Consider the following 21871-nt stretch of genomic DNA (forward strand, 5'->3'; position numbering starts at 1 on the left):
AGAAAAGTGATTCAAATTAGAAATGCAGTGACTTACTCATAAAAAAATGATTTTTGGTTTAATCTTGAAATTCATAATTGAGCTTAAATAACTCCCTAATAGAACCCTCCCCTGAAGTCAGACTAAAAGCAGAAAAAAAAATGATCATAATAATGATGAATAATTACTAAGTGCTTATCATGTGCTAGGCAAAGCTCTTGGTGCTTTTCAGGATTATCTTCTTTAAGAATAAGTCTATAGTAAAATACATTTACTCTTTTCTTTGGGATGAAAAAACAGGTTCAGACATGTCAAAAAAATTTCTGTAGGTCACATTACTTATAGTAGATGGAGCTGGGATTCCAATCAGTGAGGCCAACAGTAACTTCATGCCAAACCTCATAATATTCTACTCTCATTCTGCAAAGGGTGCAGTTTCATGTAAATTTGGAACTGAGATTATAGACATAATTTTTCTTAGGCTGTACTTCCTTCAAATATAAAGATAAAAAGGTCAGAGAATGTGACCTTTTCCAGTGTAGTAATCAACTGCTCAATAGATCATGAAGCCAAGATTTATTGATTACCTATAATCAATAAGTAAGAAATATATTATGGAATAAATAGGAAAAGCTAAATCAACTTCAAACAGGAAACTGTTGCCTCACAAAATGAAAAGTCTAAGTGAAGGGCAGGCTAAAGGCACAATTTGATCAAGAGGTTCACAAAACCACCAAGGCTTGGCTCTACTAGTATTTTTCTGCAATTCCCTTGGCTCTGCTCTGATCGCTGGCTTAGTCTCTAGGCTGGGAGCCAAGATAGCTACAGAAGTTCAAGGTTTCTCATCCACATACATCACCATTATGGAAAATGGCAAAACCCTTGTTCAAGTTTCTAAGTCCCAAGCACGAGTCCTGAGACTCTCTAATTGGGCCAGGTTAGGTCACATGTCTATCCCTCACAATTACCATGAGCAGGAAGATTCAATGCACCGATGGGGTCAGCCTGGAATACATGCTTTACTCCTAGTGCTGCAATGTCCATAGATACCCACAATGAAATCAGCAGCTACTGGGAAGAGGTAGGGGAAAACAGAAGCTGAGAAATCAAGCAATAAGTGTTCCTGCCTCATAGTGTGTGTAATATCTGTACATATATCTAATTTAAATTAAGCCAAAAGTTCCAATGAAATAGGAACTATTAATTCCACTGTACAAATTAAAATACAGAGGATTACATCGTTACATAAACCAGGATCTTTTTTATTTCCTTCTGGCTTAATAGCTTCTTCTTTCCTTACACTAGCAATTTCGACTATTTTATATAGAAATAGTGTCAGCTATTGAGCTGTTAACTGGTAGTCATTATGGGAACAAGATATGTAAGGTACATTCTCATCCCTCTGGAGTTACACAAATATTAGGGGAGAGAGATAGATGCTCCGCTAACTCTAATTCAGATAGATGCTCAGCTAACTCTAATTCAGGACAGGTTAGGCTAAGTATTCTAACTTCAATTTTAACTCTATTATCTAAATTTCAAACTGCTTATTCAATTAGTACTTAGTGTGGTTGGCACATGTTTTCTAGACTTATTCTTTTTAATCAATGAAAAGATTGTGTTAGAAATTAAATAAATGTAAACCAATGTTAAAAAGATTTCTTCATAAATGTAACAGGTCAGTCTAAAACAACACTTGGGAGTAATAATTGAAATAGCATGGGCTGGGTCTTACAATAGTTCCTTGTACACATTTCAAACTCCTATGTGCTATAAGTTGAAGACAAACCCTATAATTTAATTCTGTGAAGTACCTCTCTGGTGAGTAATACAGGGCCTTGAATAGAGTAGTAATTGCTCAATAAAAATGTGTTCAATAAATCTTGATGAGTGAAAGGAGTTCCCATGCACACTGTTAAGGCATATACTTCATTTTCCTAGAAATGTACATATCCTCATTGGGATACTCTGAGAATATGAGCTTGAAAAAATTCAGAATTTCTTCACAATTCCACTTAACCTTAGTGGCTAGAATTTTTTTTTTTTTTTGCAAGATGACTTCAACTGTAATTTATAAGCTAAGTGCGTTTCTGATAGCATCAAAGCAGTCTGTCAGCCACCTGCACGGCTAAGCTCTAACAATCAGAAACGTGTGCATCAGTGTAGCATATTTGCTCCACTCTTTACTCACACATTTCAATTCAATACTAAACAACACATTTAATATCCTATTGTTGCTTTCCATTCTGAAAAGCCTAATATTAGCAAGTCTATCTTCCAAATTCCAAGATTTCAGTTTAAACGTGAGTTTATTTTATTTATCTTGTGAAAAACATTTACACACACACACACACACACACACACACACACACACACACTGAGTGGCCAGATTATTATGATCTCTGAACGCATAATGATCTGGCCACTCAGTGTATATATATATACATATATATATTAGAGGCCTGTTGCATGAATTCATGCATGGGTGGGGTCTGGCCAGCCTGGCCAGGGGGAGGGGACATGGGCAGTTGGCCGGCCTACCTGCTGGTCGAACTCCTGGTCGAAGGGACAATTTGCTTATTAGCCTTTTATTATATAGGATATACACTGAGTGGCCAGATTACTATGCGTTCAGAGATCATAATAATCTGGCCACTCAGTATAGATATATACTAGAGGCCTGGTGCACGAAATTCATGCACTGGGGGAGGGGGCCTCCCTCAGCCTGGCCTGCACCCTCTCGCATTCGGGGAGCCCTTGGGGGATGTCCGACTGACAGGCCTAAGCCGCCAGTTGGACATCCTTAGCACTGCCACAGAGGTGGGAGAGGCTCTCGCCACCGCCGCTGCGCTTGCCAGCTGTGAGCTCGGCTTCTGGCTGAGCAGCGCTCCCCCTGTAGGAGAGCACTGACCACCAGGGGGCAGCTCCTGCGTTGAGCATCTTCCCCTGGTGGTCAGTGCATGTCATAGAGACCAGTCATTCTGCCATTTGGTCAATCTGCATATTTATATATTCTGAATAGTTACTTTGTTTATAGACACTACAATAAGAATCCTTTTTTGGGATTAGTCTGAAAAAATAATGAATATGAAATTTCCAAATATGGTCTCCCTAACTAAGCATTTGTCTAAGAGTTCTCTCTTAGAAAGAGGCAGGGTGGAGGGAGAATTCTTGAAATCATATAAATTCTACCCTTGAATACTGCCACATTGGTAGAGGGTACCCAACTAACAAATCTGTGCCTTGTGAACGTTCAGTGTAAGGTGACACACACAGGTACTCTTGTTACTGCTGCTGAGGAAACCCTCCAAATGAGGAAGACACCCTGAAGGGGTATTGTGCCTCATTCCCTCAATCCCTGGTTCCAGGGTTCCTAAACCATTCTCCACAAGATACGATGTTTCTTTCCTGAAAATCTGGTTACTTTTGATCTATACAATCCTAAAATAACAAGAACCCTGGTGCCAACTGGAGTGAGGGTGTGGGGTGAGATGGTTCCAACAGTAGCAAGCACTGCTTTTAGATAATGGGATCCCCTATTATGTTGCCATGGTGCCCACAGAAAGGCTTCTGACAGCAAAAGGCAGCTTAGAACGTATCTCTCCATTGAAAAACTTAAACATTTTAAATGGTAGTGAAATTCTATACGATTACTAGAGGCCCGGTGCACAAAATTCATGCACTCGGGGGGGGGGGGGTGTCCTTCAGCCTGGCCTGCGCCCTCTCACAGTCCGGTAGCCCTCGGGTAATGAATTTTTAGAACTGCCGCAGAGGCGAGAGAGGTTCCCGCCACTGCCGCTGCACTTGCCAGCTGTGTGCCTGGCTTCTGGCTGAGCGACACTCTCCCTGTGGGAGCACACTGATCACCAGGGGGAAGCTCCTGCATTGAGCATCTGCCCCTGGTGGTCAGTGCATGTCATAGCAACCGGTCGTTCCACCATTTGGTCAATTTGCATATTAGCCTTTTATTATATAGGATCATAGAGCAATGTGTGATTCCCAATGAGTTAAATAATTATCTTCTTTCTCCTTGAACTATTCTGCTACCACATTCAACCTTGCTTGCTGTGCTCTGGTAGAAAAATGCATTCTTAAAAGGGCCATTTTTTAATATACACTTCTGATAATATCCAGCAAATAAAAAAAATGTTGCTTTTAGTTTCCTATGATAACAAATGTTTGTTTGTTTGTTTGTTTCAGATCACGTTGTATTATGTTTTATTGTGACTCTTAGCATAAAACTACCTTTCAGCCTGGCCAGTGTGGTTCAGTGGCTGACCCATGAACCAACAGGTCACCAGATAGATTCTCGATCAGGGCACATGCCTGGGTTGTGGGCTCAATCCCTAGTGGAGAGTGTGCAAGAGGCAGTTGATTGATGTTTCTCTCTCATCAATTTTTCTATCTATCCCTCTTCCTTCCTCTCTCTCTAAAATAATACATATTTGTTAAAAACTACCTATCAAAACAAACAAACAAATAAAATTAAGGAAAAGTATAGTTTATGCTATAATAAATGTAGCACTCAATCCATCCTTCTAGTAAAAGAAATATCAGTGTCCTTGGCATGATTACAGAGATGCTATCAGAGGTGAAGATAAATATAGTAGAAGTACAATCATATTTAACAGAAACAAATTATCACCATTTTCCTAATAACCACAAGTGGATTGTGCTTTTATTTCTTCTGAATGTTTACATTCAGCCATCCTGGCTGAACGTCAAAAAGTCCAAAATGTTGGTCTCTGGCACACTGAATGATACTCAAATAGCTGGCTGACATTAGCTGAACTGACCTATCTGTCCCTCTCTTGCACTTCGCCCTACATCAGTGCTCCTGCAGAGAGCATTTCACAGGGCACAGGATGCAGCCCTTGTCTTGTTCTAGCAGAGACCTGGACCACATGCAGCTGTTAGGCATTCTATAAAGGTCATTCTCCCTCTCAAATTTTTGTGTATTATTTGTTTTTGTTCTTATTCTACATTTGACATTGTTCCCTATCTCTATCTCTGCACAGCTCAACTGCAAGTGGGTGAGCATGTATCACAGTATATATAGACATATATAAGAAGCACATTTAAAATAAATTGGTAAAAGTAAACCTTTCTTTTTCCTTTCTTTTTCTTTCATGATAACCCTTACCTTAACACAGTGCATCATCCTCCAAAATAGGAAAATGACTTGTAAAAATGCACTTTGTCCGTCTTTTCCCACTTTGTACATAAATCATTATAGTTTTCTTTTATTTTCTTCTATTCCACACATAAGAAGAACATCAAAATGTATACATGTTCAGAAAGAATGTTTGAAATGTTTTCTGGATTAGAGGAAAATAAAATTTCAGTTTAAAAAATGTTCTAAAATTTCTTTTTTCAATGTTAAAATAAAAATGTAATTTTTGTGAAGTAATTTAATTCACTTGGTTTTGTTTCATAAAGGGAAAATGATGGTCAAATGGACTGGACTAGCTTAAGAAAAAGATCTGGCCAAGGAATCATGGCTAACTTACAAGTCCCATATCTCAGTGGGAAAAGAAGGCAAAATAGAATATATGTGACACATGTCTAGTTACTCCCTGGCATACGATCTACTCTAAATATAAAACTGAGTAAGGTTTTCCCAGTGGGATCCAGAGGTTGAGAGAGCATAGAACCTTATCTAGAATTACAGGCAGGAATACTGCTACTCACAAATATTTAATTTTTTAGGAATAATGTGAAACAAAGACTTATGCGAACTTCAAGTACTTATATACCAACTGGAGACAAGTGAATAGATACTCAAAGATATAGACACAGAGCCTATTAGTTATTTTTTTTTATTAACCATTGACACTGTGACTCAGAGAAAGGTACCACAAAATAATAGTCATCAGTAAAGCACCAACAAAGCAAGGATTGAGGTTTTTTTTTAAATGACAACTCACTATAAGAGATATTTCACTCTTTTTTTCTCTTTCAAGATGATGGAAAATCAAATGCAAGGCTACAATAATACTAGAATGTGGTGAAAAATGTATGGGTTACCCTACATCACAATGGTTAGAAAATCAGCGAGGGCTGTTAAGACAGAATCTGTCTTCTTGCTGGCAAAGTGGGTATCAGAGAAAAAAAAGAGCACAGGGTACATGGAATAGATACAAACACGACGACTATTTTCTAGACATGATTAATGAGGGAAGAAATGAGGACAGGTGTCATACTCTATTCTACTTCTGTGCTGAGTGAAGTTGGGCAAATAATATAGCAAGGCTGAAGTTCCTGTAACTTCATCTGCAAAATGGGGATGATGATAATACCAGCTTTATTAGGGTTATTATAGAAATGTAATGAGACAATAGCTATAAAGCGTTTGTAATAATGATTAGAATATTATAAGTGGTTTATAAATGTATTTGCTCTTATATATGATTATGAATAAGTTAAAAATAATTCTCATTTCAGAGAATGGATTTAGTCATTTTTTCTTTTGTTATCTCCTTTACCTTTTTTGTTCTCTTCTACAGTATCCTCAGTATTTTTACAGAGAAATAAATCAGACTAAGGGGACTTTTTATTTATCATATTTATGATAATGGCACCCAACATAGGCAAACTAGTTCAATGATCCCTTTATACACTATAGCAGCACTTCAATTGCATTTTATTTCAAATAACGTTGATTCTCAATAAAAGTCCTTTTTCTTTAAAGTACCTTTAAATTAAAATTAAATTGTGGAATTTACATTCGGGGTTCTATACAAATTGTGCTGATTTGATTTCAAATGTCCAAATAATTTACTGACCTTTAGTCAGTTACAAACTTGTGGAACAAGCTCTATTGATTAAAATCACATTAATAGCTCAATTCCAGAAGTCAAGTTTAACTGAAAAAAAGAATAATTAGTAAATCAGTACCAATATATAAAACTGCCAAGAGAATTCTTAGCAAATTCACTGTGACTTCCCACTCCCTTTGTTTTCTCATAAAAACACAATTTCCCCCTACAGAATTTGTTTACATAAACATAGGACGTGCAAAATTAATATTTATACAGTAAATTTTAGGAGGTTTAGAAAAAGAATCAATGATTATTTTAAAATTAAATTGGAAGGTAATTGATTTTTATAGCATGGTCATTAAAATCTGAAAATAATATGATTTGAAGAGATTACATTTTAAAAATATAAAAAGTATAATGTTAGATTGATTTGAAAAATGACTTAAAGAAGGTTTATGTCTCAAAATGGCTCCAGGCAGCAGAAAGATTATGAGCTTATAAAGTAACTAAAAAAACATTTATTTTATGAAAGTTCTGAAGCAAAAAAAGAAAAAGGATGAAAAAAAAAAAACACCCTAAAATTGTATGAGGTGTTTTCTGTTGTGTTAAACAAACAGCAAATCTCTTTGTTTGAGTTTGAAAAAGAGAATATAAATAACCCATATTTTCAAAGACAGTTTTCCTCTTCACTTGACATAATTACAAAAATCAATTAACTCCAGCCTAAAGATATTTGGCAAATATGCACAAAACAGACAAAAATAAAATGTGCAATTATCTAAATAAAACTATTGTATTTTTGAGGTTTTGAGGGAAAGCAGGGAAAAGAAAAGTAAAGGAATATTTAGTAAAAACTCATTCTGTTCCAATCACTGTTTTATTTTTTAGAACACTGAAATAAAGTGTCCAAAAGTGATAAAAACCAGGGTAAATTGGCATATTCTCAAGCAATTAAAATATATGTGCAATGACATGGTTTGACAGAGACAAAATTAACTTTATTACATCTTAGCAGAAATGAGTTCCAACCTTAGTTTCAAGGGAGAAGAAGTGGATAGGAGGAGAGAGAGTGAGGAAGAAAGTGTGGAGTAGGTAGTTTGAGGAATAGGATATGGATCTGAGTAGACTTTTCTGGGCTCTGAATTCTTGGAGAAGTTCTAGAAAATGGTATATACACTTACTGCCCCCAGAATCTGTGGGAATAGTTCTCCAACAATTAGGTTAGCTACATGTAACATATTAGCTGGTTTCAAAGGAATTAATTACAGTGCTCCACAGCAATATAGACAGGGAAAATGGACTAATCCTATCTTAATGGAAACAATTATCCAATTCTACATAATTGGGCCATTTCCATCTCCTGGCCAATAGCCCACATTAATACATCTTTGATGATGTGACTATAGTTACTTTTTTTGGTAAAAAAGTATGTTTAATAGACTATTTAAAAACTCCTTTCTATTCAGCATTCGAGTCACTTAACCTCTCAATTTGCTCATCAGCAACAGGAGGACTCAAGGATATAGATACTAGTAACCTCTAATATTCCAACTGTCAAAGTCTAGGATTACATATTCTACAGGGAAGATGACCTAAAGACCAGGGTGTGCCCATGTCTGAAAATCACTACGGGTGAATAAAGGACAAAGGCTGCACTCTTCTGGGGAGCACAGTGAGAGGGGGGTGCTCTCCAATCCAGTTCCACATTTGGAAAACATAGAAAGTAATGCCCTGGGTGCCAGCCAGGAAGAAAAGGAGATACGGTTTATATGAACTAGGTTATCAGGGGAAGAGCAAGAGTGTGAGGGAAGAGGCCAATGCAGGGTATCGCCTAATCCTTCTTAAGTTAAACGGGACTTTGGAACAGTGAGAATAGGGGGAAGTTTCATAGAATCTAATGATTTTACACCAGATTAAAGAAGGGCACATTTCTGTAGGAGAAGTGAGTAGAGTTTGAATCAAATTAGATAACACAGAAGTTATAGTATAATCAATGCAAAATCACAAAACAGTATTTTCTGATTTTCCCTTATAATAAAAATAATTATTTTTTAAGTATGCATCTTTGACACTTTAACTGTTAAGGCTATCCCCTTCTTATCTGGAGTATCTGCTATTTTATACAAAAATAATCAAAACTTGTTTATTTGATTATTTCTCCTTTTAAAATGAAAAAAAAAATAAGCAAATTTAAATCTTTGTTATAAATTCTCTTTACATTTCCTAGAACAATCCACTCCATATAAAAATACATGTCCTTTATTTAGTACCAAAGAAACAGCATCTGAAGTTAGGTGCAAATTGATGGGATTGCCAATATCTAATGAGTTCTGCTAGGAGCGGCAGTCAAATAGCAGATAGAGAGAATGGATGTGAAAAGGATAAAAGCAGTGATTACAGATACCAATTTCTGATTTAAAAAAAAAACAGTTAAGTGTATTTGTGTGAACAAAGACAACCTATACTTAGCTATTTTTCCTTTTTCTGCTGCCTGTGAAGAAAAGAGCTCTAGGTAATTAAAAAACAAAACAAAAATAAAACCTAAGTCTATTTCTTTAATCAGCATAAAAGACCTAGATAAGGGGAAGGAGCAACCTGTTGCTAAGTCAGAATCACTGCCTAGTGAAGGAGAATCTGCCCAGGGGAGCTTTGAGGCTGTGGCTGCGCCAAACTGCAAGCTAATCGCATGCCTGCAGACAGGAGTTTGCAATGAGAGTGCTGCCTTATTTATCCCTGTTTGCCTCCAGTCAGACCTAGTTTGCCCCTTTCACCCATGCAGAAATCTTAATACGGCCATTTCCACTCTCAAAAGGGTCCTAGTTTGGACAATCTACACTAATGAAACAGAAAGATGCAAATTGGCCATACCCCCACAATGTCCATCAGCCAATCAGGAATGAGTATGCAAATTAACCCAACAAAGATGGTGGGTTAATTTGCATACACAGGCACGAGGCAGCCAGGTGGAGCAGGACATCTGCTAAGGGGGGAGGGCGGGGGCGGGGGGCGGAGGGAGCTACAGGAGCGGCGCTCTGGCCGGGAGCTAAGACTGCAGGCTCCTAGGTGGCCGGAAGCAAAGCCAGGGGAAGGAAGGCCTATTCTTGCACGAATCTTCGTGCAATGGGCCTCTAGTAAATTATAAGACCCACCTATTTCAAATTAAAGGGTGTAGTCCCTAAATATCAGCATCAGTGATAACAAATAATATTCTAGCCATCTATTTAATGTAAATTTAGAATGAAATGTCATCTTTGAAATAGTTAACATTAAATTCAGTTACTTTAACAAAGACGTTCAACTGTGATGTATATGTTGTGAAAAGCCGTAGCTGATATATCATAGAACTGTACATTTGAAAGTTTTATAATCTTAATAACCATTGTCACCCCATTTTAATTAAAAATAAAATAAAGAAAAATGCCTTGCCTCCAAAATTAAAAAAATAGCGCCATAGCTGCAAATCTAAATTAATGTTTCAGAAACAGAGGTATACAGGAAGCCCTATCTGATCTTGGGTATGATATCCACTTTCTAATGCAAACTCAGATCCAGGTTCCTGAGTGGAAATATATTAAATTACAAGTTCAGATCATGTAAGTATGGATACTGGCTGTTTGCAGAGTCTACAGGTCCATATTTTACATTTTATTACAGTTCCAGATGAGGTGGAGAGGAAACAGGAGCAAGTAAATTTGAGCCTTCCAAAGTTTCATTACTTATCTAGAGACATCACAGTTAGGGGTTGGCAAAGTGACTCAGGCAAGATTCACATAGTCTAACGCCAATATCAAATCCAGCATGTCTATTTTTGGTACTATATGCCACTCAGTTTAAGAAACAAAAAATTACTAGTCATCCCAGGTTTTGACTGACTCAGCTCACTCAGGTTATCCATCACTGGTGCTAAATGTCTTATCCCTTAATCTCTTCTACAACCCATTAGAGAGCCCGAGAGCAAGACTGAGAAATGCTGAAGCCTTCCTCCCCACTGGTGTACACAATTGTCCATCCTTGGCTCTCTTCCAAATAGATCAATTTAGTAAGAACAAAAAAAGAGCAATGTTCCAAAATTAAGTTCTAATAATAGGTCATACTTAAACTAATTTCACCAGATTAAGCACTGACAGTATGGATAAAAACAGGCTGAAAAGCTAGACTCTAAACAGAGACACAGAGGAGAAAAGAAGACTGTCTTATCTGGATCCAGGCCATTCCATCCAGTGTTTTCACACATGAGCAGACACACTGTTTCTGCTCTCACATTCTTCAGACTCCACATCAGTGTTTGCAAACATTTCTTATCTGAGAACCCAGATCCTTAACTATGAAGTGTCTTCTAAGACTCTTAAAAAAAAAAATAAGTAAGACCAACAAGATCCCTCTAGTGTGTTCTAAGTCCTAAATGGCACATGTCCCATTGCAGGCTTAGCTTCTGCCATCCTAGGAGCACAATTTTCCTTCCCCTCAGCTAATTATGTTTGCAGATAATGTGTAACTAAACAACACAATTCTACGGAAATGCGTTTAGCCTTCTATGCAATTTTAATAATTTACACAAGGGGATTCTACTTGTAATATGCACAAAAAATTAAATTAGCATATTTTTATTTTACTTTTAGTAACCTAAGATTCTTTCGAAGATCATTCCATGTTAAATGGAAATAGCTAAATAAATAACAGCATTAGTCTCTTTATATTAAACCCAGACTTTGATTTTTAAAAAAAGTATACTCACATTAAGAAATGAGAATGAGATATATACTTTAAAAGGTCAGTATTATTATTTAGAATCAATAATATGAATTGATACATAAGCACACAGAAACTAAAAGCCATAAGGCTCTTGCTGTTGTAGAATTACTATTTTCTGAATATAAGTAGCTCAAAAATATTTCAAATGGTTCACATTTTAAATAGAAAATGACACTATTAACATTGAATCTAAGAAAAGTTTAGAAAAGAATGACAAGAAAAACACTTTGCTTTTTTAGATTAAAATAGGATTGATGGCTAAGGAGAATGGCCTTTTTTTTCCATATGAGGCAGGAAGGGGCTTATTGGAAAGCTGCTCTCTGGGATATGAAACTGCATAGTCATGTCAGAATAATTTTGAGTCCAAACCAAACTCAGTTTCTCTCCTCTCATAATGGCTCCTTTCTTTCTGGGTTTCCTATATTAGTGATTATTAGCATCCTCATCAGCTCAGTCCCTCAAGACAGTACTCAAAAATAATGTTAGACATTGTTCTTTTATCCGAACTCACTCCATGACTGAGTTGATGAATGCAAGCTTCTTAGTCTCCTTCTTAAGCAAATTCTCCTCTTCATTCCCCTTTGCCATGACTGGCACAGCCCTCACCAACACACATCTAGAGTTGGAGTATCATCCCATATACCAAACGGTTTCAGTTTTGATTCCCAGTCAGGGCACATACCTAGGTTGCAGGTTTGATCCCCAGTGAGGTCCCATACAGGAGGCAACTATGGAGGTTTCTCTCTCTCTCTCCCCCTCTCCCTCTCTCCCTCCCTCCCTTCGTTCCACCTTTCCACTCTCTCTAATATCAATTTAAACAAAGAAAAAACATATCCTCAGGTAAGAATATAAAAAAGAATAGATAAGTGCTGGGGATAGTGTAGAGAACCCTTGTACACTGTTGTTGGAAATGTAAATTGTGCAATCACTATGAAAAACAGTATGGAAGGTTCTCAAAGGATTACAAATAGAACTATAGTATGATCCAGTAATTTCACTTATGGGTATATATCCAGGACTTGAAATCAGGAACTCAAGGAGATATCTGTGCCTCCACGTTCACTGCAGCATTATCCACAACAGCCAAAATAAAAACAAACAAACTAAGTGTCTATCAAAGGATGAATGCATAAAGAAAATTCCATTATTCAGCCACGAGAAACAAGGAGATTCTGCCGTTTGTGACAGCTTGTATGAACCTTGAGGGCAGTGTGCTAAGTGAAATAAGTCAGATCAGACAGAGAAGCCAATATTCTATGATATCACTCATATGTGGGATCTAAAAAAGCTTGCTTCAGAGAAACAGAGGGTAGAATAGTTACTAGGGATTGGGGGTGGTGGAGGAATTGGAGAAATTAATCAAAAGGTAGAAACTTTCAGTTATAAAAAAGGTTCTAGTAATCTAGTGTATGGTATGGTGATTATAGTTAATAACTAGAGGCCGGGTGCACTGGGGAGGGGTGTTCCTCAGCCCAGCCTGCACCCTCTTCAATCTGAGACCCCTCGGGGGATATCCAACTGCCGGTTTAGTCGGACATCCCTCTCACAATCCGGGACAGCTAGCTCCTAGCCACTTGCCTGCCAGCCTGATTGAAACCTAACTGCTCCTCTGCCGGCCTGATTGCCCCTAACTGCCCTCCCCTGCTGGCCGTGTCGCCCTAACTGCCCTCCCCTGCAGGCCTGATTGCCCCCAACTGCCCTCCCCTGCTGGCCTGTTCACCCCCAACTGCCCTCCCCTGCTGGCCCAATTGCCCCAAACTGCCCTCCCCTGCTGGCCTGATCGCCCACAACTGCCCTTCCCTGCTGGCCATCTTGTGGTGGCCATCTTGTGACAACATGGGGGCAGCCATCTTGTGACGACATGTGAGTGACCATCTTGTGATGATGCGAAGGCGAGACGCCACCTAGGCTTTTATTAGTATAGATATGGTATTATATACTTGAAAGTTGCGAAGAGTATAGATCTTACATGCTCTCACCACAAAACAATGCAATTTTTATGTGATGGGATGGAGGTGTTAATGCCACTGCGATAATCATTTTGTAATATATAAATATATCAAATCATAATGCTGTAGACCTTCAAGTTACACAGTGTTATATGACAGCTAGATCTCAATAAAGCTAGAAAAAATAGCCTCTTCTCTGCCTCTGAGGTTGTTTTGTGGAAGCTTTTCTCCTCATTCTTTCTGATTTATATGGATTAAAGTGAACTATTCCATTGGAAATTCAATCAAGGGCCACAGCATTAAGCTCAATCAGCTGCAATAAGCTCTTTGTCTGCTCATCACTGCAGAATAGAGTATCTTAGTTTATAGTTGGAGTAAAAGATAGAGTATTAAATTATCAAAATATCAATTATTTGGATTAGCTTTATTATTAATTACTGTAAGCACATAATAATATCAATACAAGATCAAGAAAATAATTAACTCCTCAAGGATACTTTCTAAAATAATAGTTCATACTTTCTTAGAACCCAAGGGTGTGATAGAAGTTGTTAAAACTAGCAAAATATAAATTACAAAAGTATAACACATTACCTTTTTTATATTTGTATTATGAAATATTAAAAACATGGATTATTCCAAACTTCCTCTGATGGTACTGATCCGATTGTTCCCTCTGCACATTCCTTCCTCTCTCCTCTCTCGCTTCAGCACGTAAGGGCACTCCCTGCCCTTACTACAGGAGAAACAAAAGTTCCAAGACAAGGGTCTGAAGAGCAGAGAAAGCAGCTTGCTTGATGAATCCATCCCAGAGCATCACGTTCGGACACAGACTTCTGGATTGTTCTCTCACTTGCCATTGAATGATCCTGGCATATTATAAACACTCTCCTCCCCTCCAAGAAATGTTGGGACTGGGCCATCCTATGTGGTGGATGGGGTCTAACCAAAGGTGGAACTGAAAAGTACCAAGGGATTTTACTGTAAGGAGAGGCAACGGGCACACATATCATCACTTACAAATCAATTACAACGTTTCAGATGTATGTATGAAATCAACACTTGTGTAACCACCACTCAGCTTAATACCTAAGACACGATCAGTAATATGGACACCATGCAGCTCTCCTAGATCACATCAATCACTTTCCCTTCTCACTTCTCTTCAGATGAACCCCACCCTAATCACTAACCATACCTTTGTGTTTGTTTTTGTCATGTGTGTCACAGTTTCTTTCTAAAAGTGAAATGTTCAATTTCTTCCTGATGGTCTATAATATAGCATCACCTGGGAATAAACAATGTAGATGCTCATTAAACAATGTATACTGATAGGAATGTCAAACTAGCACAGTGCATACATAATTACCTAACGTGTTTTAAAAGTAAAGCTGGAATCTATATATTTTCTTTTAAACGTCACCATTACACACAGAAACTGAGCTAATCATGGGGGTCCTAGCTGTCAGTGGCATTAACCTTGAAGGATATTCTTTTCCCAAAATAATATTCTCCCTTCTGTCCCAGCCTGCGTCATTCACAGTATTTCTCTTTGTGACCTGGAAGCTTCAATCCTCTTATAGGTTCAGCAGCCAAGAGGAAATTTTATCTTCAGAATCTAAACAATATTTTGAAAAATTAAAAGTATATCTTCTCAGCAAACCTGTTCATATAAGCATTCAGAGGTTGAATTTCCGGTTTATGGATTACTGAAAACCATTTGCGCCCTATTCCTTGCTTTCAGCCATTTCATTGCTGATTAGCATTGCCACTGAAGGGTGAACAAGAAAAATAAAAAGAATAAGAACATCCATTTTTGCTGCTTATTAACTGAACTCTTATGGAGAAATAAGAAAGTATTGACTAGTTAGTTTTTGAACAATTCCAATTTTTAATGCTTGTCCTATTCAAAATTATACCTACATAATTAAAAGTTGGTATTAATATGTTTTCCCAATAACACTTATTCCACTTGAAAAGGTAACTAATGTTACTTGTTCTGTGAGGTAATTTTCTCTGTGTGTTTGCTACAGTAAAAAACTGTCATTTTCATTGATGTTCTACACATCTAGAAGAAAGTACAGATTAGTAATATGAAATAGTAGCATACTAATAACTTCAAAAGAGGAAGAAAAAATAAAAATAAATGTATTTTCTCTATACCCAAGAAACCATGCTTAGAGGGATGAGCTGATATGTGGTAATAAATTTAGAAATGGTCTCATTACTTCTATTAATTACAGGATAACTGGATCTCAAAGCCACCTCCTTTACAGGACCTTATAGCATAACTACTGCCATCTATAGAAAACAAAAAAAGATGAAAAGAAGCAAATAGTAGAGACTTTCTCTTAGCTCTATGGCATAACTGTATTGTTTTTGTACCCTGTAGGTACAACAAGGTGAATGATTAACCATCAGAAAATTGAATAAAGAGATTTCTACTGTAAATGAAGACCTTCTGTAAGTGATCATCCTATCACATAATTTTTTCTGAAATATATTTTTGCTTTATGGCAACTTAAAGGCATCATAAAGATGGCATTTATTGAATTATCATCATCTCCTTTGTCATAATAGACCATAGGTTTTCAACTGTGAGTCCTGAATTGCTCTACTTTCAGCTTCCTGATAATAAAGTATGAACTCAGAAGGCAGATATGCCTAAAAACATCTAAAGAATGGAAAACATGTATTACGTGTGCATTTTTGTATTCAACATAATAGGGACTCATAAGCACTTATTGATTTTTTTAAAATGTTACATGTCATGGTTTTCATGTACCTTAAAAGTATATTTTTTGCAAATGAATATGAGGATATAGATTGTGATTTCTTAGCTTGAATGCAATGAACTATCAAAAATGTCCAAAATCCAACTTGACTGAACCACCAAAGAACAGGAGAGTAATCCCTCTCAAATCTGTGCATGAGCCCATGCTAATGATGTGTTAAAATTTTTAACAGTTTTATTAAGAAGAAATTTATCATGATTTTCATAAAGTCCATGCCTTCTTTCAGCTTTGCTGAGAATTGCCGGTATTTCTAAAAAGAAAATTCTCTAGTTTCCTGTTGTCACCATTCACAGAATCAGCAAAGAAGAGAAGAGATCCGACATTGGAGAGCAAGACAGTAATTGCCACTATACTACTAACGCAGTTTTGTCTGTTGTCAGATTGTGGAGATTATCAAAAGGAAGAATCCCTCTTCTAGATTTCAATTCACCCTAAACTGCATGCAACAGAGCACTAGAACTGACTCTTTCATCCTGCTATAACTTCTAATAGATTACCTGTTCTTTGGTTTTTTAAGGTAATCAGCCAATCTAAAATGAGCTGCCAGAGTGGTATGACATTTCAATGATGTACAGGTTAAGTAAACTAAGCACTTCACCAATTTCAGGTGCCCATTCTAATTTAAATTTTGATTTAAATCTTCTTAGCATTTCTTTCAAATGATTACATATCACCACCTAGGAAGTTATAAAATAGTAAATTTGAAATATTTTTTAATATTATGTATCTCATTAATTATGTTTGTATGTTCCAGCCGTAACAGTTTGCTTTTTTATTAGTCATCGTTTTGCCCAAACCACAGGACTCCTATCCCCTCACTGTTCATGTAGTCCATGTTTACACATCAATTAATAAATGTAACCAAGCAGAAAAAACCATGTGACATCCATATTACATTGTTCCCATAAGACAAAAATGTTTTTATAGAGGAGAAAACACAGGAAATCTCTCTCTCTCTCTCTCTCTCTCTCTCTCTCTCTCTCTCTCTCTCTCACACACACACACACACACACACAAACACACACACACACACAAATATAATTCACTGACATCTAGCATTCTTATTTCAAAACAAATCTTATTTTAGTGGCAAAATCAATGTAATATACATAACTTATGTTACTAATAGGAGACCAATGAAATAATTAAGATTCATTTTTAGGAGGCTGAATTCTAAGATTAGAAAATTTAGAACATTTCCTTTCCTCATTTTCACCTATGACTAAAGATCTGTCAGCTATGGTATAGCACAAATAGAAGTGAAACTTCCATAAAAGGAACTATTTAAATGTGTCACTGAAAATTAATATCATATGAATTTCTTTCATCTATTTAATTTCTATGTGGCAATGATATGCATTGCCTTGTGAAATAACTATTTTTTAAAAAATTGTTCCAAAATGATTTTTAAGTAAATCAAATGCATACTAGAAGTGAAACTTATAATCAATTCAAATGTTTCTATTTATTGCTACAAGAGGATTTTATGCTATTTTAATAGTGCTACATAGGAATACTGTAAATTCATAAAATTAGTACATTAAATTACATATTGATTCTATTTGTAATGGCATATCAATACTCCTTAAGGTATAATCCATGCGTAATTTCAGATAAGACATTTTTATCTAAGTTTGAGTGCTAATCTGGGAAATGAAATAAAGCAAAATGCAGAACAACTAATAGAGTCTGTTTCAGAAAGGACATCTAAGCTTTCTCTGGTTAATTCTACTGGCATTGGCCTGTATCACTTGATCCAAGGTTACAAAAACAAACAAACAGTGCTATCCAATCACTTGCTGTCCAAACTAAGGAATCAAATACATTTACATAAAAAGAAATACTTTATTTTAAATCTTCTTTCTGAAAAATTCTTATGATTAAACTTTTTAAAAATTAGCATATATATCCCAACACTCACCTTTATTTTTTAATAAAATTTTATTTTTAACCTTTATTGTTGAAAGTATTACATATGTCCCCCTTTTTATCCCATTGACCCCCTCCAGCCTGCCCCTGCCCCCAGCCCAAGGCCTTCATCGCACTATTGTCTGTGTCCATGAGTTATGCATATATGCAACTAGTTATTTGGTTGATTATCTCCCACCCACCCACCCTTCTCATCCTTCACTCCAAGATTCCACACAGTCAAAATCTTCCCTTTACCTCAAATCCCATACCCCACTCCTTTGTTTTCCCTTATAGCAAACCTCATAGAGTTCCTCATGTCCTATTATATTTTTGAATCCTCCCCAATCAGTATTTTGTCAGTTCCAATCCACGGAAACCACTTTTTATCAAAGTTAACTTGGTCCTCAACATTTTCAAATGCGGTAGTCAAGTCTCAATTTTCATTCACAGAATTTAACAGGGTGTCTCGTTTGCTTCTTCTTGATACTTTACTCGCTTAGTTTCCAGAACAACACACCCTCTGCTTTTCTTTCTAACTCACAGGTCCTTCATTTTGCTCTTTTCCTGGATCTTCTCCCTCTACATTTTGGGCTGTCCCATGGCATAGTCCTGGAGTTCTCTCTACACAGTTATTCCCTGAATAGGCTACCTTCCCCCACCCCCATTTCTTTGAAGACTATGTCTATAATGATGAATTCTGAATATGCAGCTTGAATCCATAAATTCCAGACTCACAGAATCAAATGCCAACTTAAATTCTCAAATTTGATGTGTCATAGGAATATCCAATTGAATAAATGCAAATTTTGATGTCTATCTAAAGCTTGGCCATTGCCCATGTTTCCAATTTTAGTTAATAGTAACACATTTCACCCTCTTATTTCAGGTAAAATACCTTAGAACCCACTTTTTTCTTCCTCTGGATTTCTCCCAGTTGAATCATCAATCAGAAAAACCCTCTTTCTTCTACCTTCAGAATATATCTACAATCTGACAACTACTCAGTTAAGTTACAAACTAGTCCAATTCACTATTGTCAAGTTAAAATTCATACAGTATGTCTTTTCCACCCAGTCTGCCCAAGCAGAGAAGCTTACCTTTCTAAAATACAAACTATGTCCTACACATTTGATCTCAACACTCCACTGGGCCGCCTATATACCCGGACGATCTAAATACCTTAGCATAACTATCATAACTCTCTACAGGACCTTCCCTAGTTGCCTCTCAGACCTTATTTCCTTCACTACAGGCTTTGCTCATTAAACTCTAGCCACTGTGACTTCCAAGGTGTTCCTTAGTGTCTTGTCTCAGGGCTGTTGCCTTTGTTATGCCTTCTGCCTGAAATCCTATTCATCAGATATGCACATGACTGATTTCCTTTCTTTGAGTCATGTCTCTGCTCTGATGGCCATCTCTTGAGAGAGGTCTTACTGAAATGAGTTTTAGGGACAAAATAGCCAGGTTTAGGGAGTCTTAGAGATAAGGAGGATCCATGGGAGAAGAATACATAGATGGAGACTTGAAGACGCCAGGGAGCTTATCTTACTTGTACAGAGGATAGAGAAATACCACAGGCAGATAGAAACATTTCTGGCCTAAGCAATTAAAACAGCCATAAACCAAGGACAGACAGGGGTATCTCTGGCCTGAGCAATTAAAGTGACCATAAGTTAGACCAAAAGTAGCCCTGACCTGAGTAGCTGGGAGAGCTATAAGGCTTTCTCTGACAGCACAACTGGGAGAAAACCATCCATACTAATAAAAGGGTAATATGCTAATTAGACCAGGTCAACCGGCCATCTTCCGGACGTCGGAATTCCTTCCAGACAAAGCCATGGTGGTGGGGGCTGAAGCAGGGCAGTTGGGGGCGAGATCAGGCTGGCAGGAGAGGGCAGTTGGGTGCGAGATCAGGCCAGCAGGGGAGGGCAGTTAGGGGTGATCAGGCAGGCAGGCAGAGGCAGTTAGGGGCGATCAGGCAGGCAGGCAGGCAGGTGAGCAGTTAGGAACCAGTGGTCGCAGATTGCAAGAGGGATGTCCGATTGGAGAGGGTGCAGGCTGGGCTGAGGGAAACCCCCACACCCCCACCCTCTGTGCACGAATTTCATGCACCTGGCCACTAGTAAGATAATCAAAGGTGACTCCAATCAGCAAGATAAGGTGAGGGAAAGTGAGGGAGGCAGCATGTGGGCTTTGAGCTTTGAAATTAATACCATATAGCAGAATAACCAATGAGGAAAGCAGGGGTGGTCCCAAATTAAGGAAAGGGACCAATAAAAAAAGGTCAAATTCAAACAAAGAACTATAGCATATATGAACTGGCGACAAAGGGACAAGAGGGAGGGGATCTTTTAATTTTCCCATTAGAGAAAGACAACAGGCTGTTCCCATTGTGGGGGTACTCCCCATGGGGTTCCCTTTGGGGACATTCCTGCCCAGATGGAGTTTATACCTGTTTCCAATAAAATTCTAAACTTTTTATTAAATAAGCCTTTTTGTTCGCGAGTTTATTCTTCAAACTTCTTGAGGACAAGAACCCACGGGAAAAAAAGTCTGTACACCATACCCCATGTTTCATTACCAGATCACCCTATTCAAAATAGCAACTTCATTCACCTGCCATTCCCTCATTTTTCTTCATAGATTTATCACTACCTGACATTATAACATTATATTTTCTTATTTCTCCTTTGCCTGCCCGATGAGGATGTAAACTCCTTAAACTAAAAGAAGGGAGGTTACTTGTTCAACATTCCGGGGCCTAAAAGCAGTACTTCATAGAGAAGAGATTCAGAATAAGTGTTTGTTGAATGAAAAAACCTGCTCCCAGTTAGCACCCATACTATATGTTGGTAGTAGTGCTTACCTTACCCTGCAGTTTCAGGAACATTAACATTTAGAATTATAAGGACTTTAATAATGAAGCAAACACCCTATTTATGTACTCAGAGCAATGAAATATGATTATTTCTAAAAGTTACTTGAATTATTAGGGTGAAAAAAAGTATAAGAATTATTTTAATAAAATTAACTACTTGATCTTTTTCATGATTAAATATTTGCTAATAAGAAACTTGACTCCAAATGATTTAAAATTTCTAACAGACACAGGCAGGTGCTTAGCTTCTTGTCCTTGCCTCTGAGTTTCCCTATGTTCACCTGGGGTCGCTTTCAAGCGGTCAACCCAGCCTCAGCTGCACATGAATAACCACTAGGTAAGCAACAATAAGGTAAAAGAACACCTGGAGAAGGAACCCAAAACTTTGAAGATCTTTGACAAAATACTGAATGTTTCTTTTACATTCTAGTGATACCAAACATATGTGGCTATTCCTGGTGTGCATCCAGCTTGTAAATTCCAAAAGTTACAGTGGTCTGTGATGGTTAGAGCATAAGACTACTAATTTCTCCAATCAGCCTTAATAAGCATTAGTATTTCAGTGAATATAACACATTAGTATTAATGCTAGGCATAAGAGAAACAAAATCTTAAAAAAAAATCCACCTCTCTCAATCTACTACTTGCAGTTATCTAGAATATCTGATGAACAAATATGTTATTCATAATTCTTATTCATACCCTAAAAATCTTCATTTCATTTTAATAAAATACTTAATTTGTGTGATTAAGGTTTTATTCTCCACCTATTTCCCCTAATATAGTTATGTTTTAATTCACTCTCCACCTAGCTATTAAGCACAGTTATATGAACCACATGACTGG

General features: G+C 37.2%; 1 protein-coding gene across 2 annotated transcripts in view; it reads right to left on the bottom strand.

The window, feature by feature from the left end:
* Positions 1 to 21871, bottom strand: part of GRID2 (glutamate ionotropic receptor delta type subunit 2) — a gene marked incomplete at its 3' end in the record, with an annotated part of 1404804 nt that overhangs the window by 1375339 nt on the left and 7594 nt on the right. The gene's annotated exons all lie outside the window — the stretch shown is intronic.

Source organism: Cnephaeus nilssonii (genome assembly GCF_951640355.1).
Source record: "Cnephaeus nilssonii genome assembly, chromosome: 1".
Lineage (NCBI taxonomy): Eukaryota > Metazoa > Chordata > Mammalia > Chiroptera > Vespertilionidae > Cnephaeus > Cnephaeus nilssonii.